Raw genomic sequence first — 3,761 nt, 5'->3', positions numbered from 1 at the left:
CTGTTCTTCAGAGTTCTTACACCAAACAGATGTCAAAATATAAGAGCTTTTACTCTTGTATGGTTTTTATTTATTCATTTTTATCTTCTCCCCTTGAGCTGCACAGTTTTGTTCACAAAAGACCTCTCAGAGAAGGTGGACTGCATACAAACAAATAATGATATTCCAAACCAATGGAATGCTTGATTTCTTCAAATATTGAACAGTTGGCGGTGTTATCAGGCCGGTGACCCAGCACTCACAGCAAGCAGGACGGAGTGGCATGACCTGACCTCCTGTCTACACTGAGGTGGGCTGGCTGCTGAGTAGAGAGAGGGAGGAAGAGGCGAGGAGACAGGCAGAAAAGGACGAGGGCGAAGAAAATACCAGACGCTTGCACGGACAACACACACAAAACTAAACTAGTGTGAACCTGCTGCCACACTCCCCTTACCCCCACATCACATACTTTGGGGCCATCTGTTTTTTAACACGAGTAAACAACAATGCACTATCAATACCAAGGGCTTGGTTAGTACACTTCTTTCATATGATGATACTTTTAATAAATGCTCTCGTAAAAACTAAGTCTTCCATGAACAATTTCTCAGTGTTGTAACCTTCTTCTTCTATTAATTTAACAGAGAAAAACATTTGTCACATTTTTTTGAACTTGTGCTCTGACTTGTTCATTTTTCACACCATTGGATTTTTCATCGGCACATTGGAACAAACATTCTGCCAAAATATGTCCATTCCAGCTTTTATATCTTGCATCATTAATTATTTAAAAAAAAAAAAGTCACATTTTGCAACACAGCCCCATTCAGACAAATTGAGACAAAGTGTTTCAGACATATGGTGTGTTTTATGTCAGTTGAGCTGATGGGTATTCTGATGGCCTCAAATATAAAGCAACAACCTTATAAAAATGTTCATTTTTCAATGTGAAAATCCGTTAATGTTGGATACAAAATGATCACAATTGTATCAGGTGATTCAGCCATTCACTATTCTTTTTCACATTTTCAACGATGACGTATGAGTAAAAGAATTACATTCATTTATCATATAAACTGCTTCAAGATTTTTCATGTATAATTTTTGTAAGATCACTATTTTTTTTTATTTTTTTATTTAATCTCGCCCACAGGGAGTTGGTTGTATTCCATCCTACAACGGTATAAATGCCCCCTTTCTCCCAATTCCACCTGTTCTACCAATTCTAACTCCACCCATGCACAGAATTAGACCTCATTTTGCACCAGACTTGAGCTTTTATTAAAGCAAGGTTTTAAGGGCTCACAAGATCATGTTGGAGATGCCATGGCAGTCCTTAGCTCCTGGGAGCAAAGCTCCGACATAGAGTGGTTCGTAGGCAAGGCTAGCTTGCTACTGGCTGTCACAGGGACCAGGCAGCTTGCAAAGGATACTAGTCTGTGAAAACGCTACAATCATCCAATGCAAAATGCATTCATGCTCCAATAATACAAGGAAAAACAAAGACAGGGAGGCACTACTTTTCTGTGCCTAAACCTATTGATTCAGCAGAAGGGAAGCCGCATAACATGTGTATGGGCCACTCCCAAAAAACCTTACTGTTTGGCAGGACTTCTGTAGTTTGTGGGGATCATTTTCTTGTATTGCGCTACAAAGACAATCTCCAAGCAAAATTACTGGGACAGAAGCCTAAGAAGAGACTCAAATTTGATGTGGTGCTGGCAATATTACAGCACCTGCCCCAAAAGCCACAGAGTGGACATGTGAAGAAGTTGGATACGTAAAATAGGAAAAATGTATGCTGCTGGAGTGACGATGACTGCGTCAATCCAGTGTGTGTGTGTGGGTGTGTGTGTGCGCGCGCTTAGCAGTCTGGTGGTGAATCTAAATCCAAATCCAAAGACTTGAAATTAGTTTGCCAATGCTGTCTGCAGATTAAATGTATAGTATGCACCTAATTAATACATAATGATAAAGAATGAAATGATGAAAAAATATATAATGAAATTGTATAATAAAAAATAATAAAAAAAATAGGTGAGGGTTGTGTGAATTATTGAACTTTTAACATGTTTGGCTGGAACCACAAAATAGCATGGTAATTAAATGTCTGGATGAAAAGACAGCCTTTTATATTATTGAAAAACTTACTAGTAAAACAGCAATTGGGAGTGGGGGCACACACACGTTTCTTGATCAAGCCACTAATGTACATAAGTTGGAGCGATGGTTTGTGGGTGACTTGATGGTAACTCAGCCTTTCAAGTTAGGCATTTTAGTCCATTTTCTTACATTTTATCCATTCCAAAACCGTGTTCATGGTAATAGAAGCACTTAATATAAACCTTTCAAAACCAACCAAAGCGGCAGGCTCCATTTTCGCCCTGCTGTCTCTCCAATGTACCACGGCATTTTCTTTGTCTTGACAATTCAGTACTGCCATTTTCATTGCCGAATTCCAAATGAGAAGCCCTGTCCACCCCAAGAATACTCTATTTTAGCAATGACAACAAGGATCACTGACAGTAAGTGGGGGGCATGTCAAGTGGTGGGTGCATCAATGACTTGATGTCACCTCCGTGCCCAAAATGGCGCCGTCCATTAAAATTAGAGTATTTGAGAGTGAACTGTTTTGGCAAATGTGGGACATGACACAAAAACTCGAATGTCAGTGGAACCCAGCTACTTTCTTCAATACCCTGCTATTATCTAGCCTGACTTGATTCGCATCGAGCTATCGTGTCGACCTATCGCGAGATCGATCGCGAGACGTCGTGCGCACGTCTTTTTAAACATGGCCGCGCCCGGCATTCCCTCGTGAGTTGGGTGCGGGACGGACCATAGCAGACACAGGTACGAACCTAGCCGATTTGAATCCGCGATAATCGGCTTCGACCACGACAGTAACTGTTGTACTGCCACCATTGCAGACCATTGCAGATGTTCCGCCCTTCTCACGAGAAATTGTGCACGCCATGATTTGTTGTAAACGAGGGACTGGTGAGTCAGCATGTTGCTTGTCACTATCATGCTAATGCTATTGCGCTAAGGCTATCGTGTCACTGCTTCAATGTATAAAGGAGTACTCTTGTGCAGTGACAATCTGCTATCGACACCCTAGGATTTTATTTCATGTACACGACAATTATGATCATGATGATATAATGATTTATCAAGTGATATTGCAAAATGTTGTTTTACTTGGTGAGTTATGTGCAATAGTAGATTATCATATTATGTATCGCTGGTCCTGTTTTATACAGGCCAGGTTCCCGTTGATGGCGAGCTAAACCCACGAGCGAACTGACCAGTGCGTTCACCTGCCGTGTGACTCACTGACTGAGTGAGCCAACCAACTACCCCTGTGCACATTGTATATATTGTATATATTCTGTTGTATTATTTTGTCTTCACTGTACATAATAACACCTTGCTGACTATATGCATTCCGTTTCGTCATTGAGCACCTCACTTTCCTCCTAGCCGAGCCAAGATCTTCTGCACTAGCCTATAAGCCTATAAATTATAATACAAAACCAACATCATAATTCATATTACAGCATAACAAGTGCTACATCAGATATTTATCAAATTTTACTGTATTGCACATACCTGCCAAGACAGCAGTTTGGGACCTCCAAAGATACACTTGAAGCTACAAAACCCACCCATTTTATCCATCTAATCGTGTGGCCAACTCGGAGATTAAATGCAGCCCCCACAAGTAAAAATCAATGCTTTTATTATCTCAATGAGTACTCACTTTTTTTTTGGGTTGGATC

At 40.6% G+C, this 3,761-nt stretch overlaps 1 long non-coding RNA gene across 1 annotated transcript; it reads left to right on the top strand.

Moving 5' to 3' along the window:
• The first annotated feature begins 2,774 nt into the window (after positions 1-2,774).
• LOC148425788 (uncharacterized) lies at positions 2,775-3,347 on the top strand. The gene is made up of 3 exons (XR_015864973.1): positions 2,775-2,832; positions 2,910-2,979; positions 3,243-3,347. It is a non-coding gene; the product is annotated as an uncharacterized LOC148425788 (long non-coding RNA).
• Positions 3,348-3,761: the final 414 nt, after the last annotated feature.

Source organism: Hippichthys cyanospilos, chromosome 3 (assembly GCF_059441005.1).
Source record: "Hippichthys cyanospilos isolate Australia breed blue-spotted pipefish chromosome 3, RoL_Hcya_1.0, whole genome shotgun sequence".
Taxonomy (NCBI): domain Eukaryota; kingdom Metazoa; phylum Chordata; class Actinopteri; order Syngnathiformes; family Syngnathidae; genus Hippichthys; species Hippichthys cyanospilos.
This window is presented reverse-complemented; position numbering and strand designations above follow the sequence as displayed.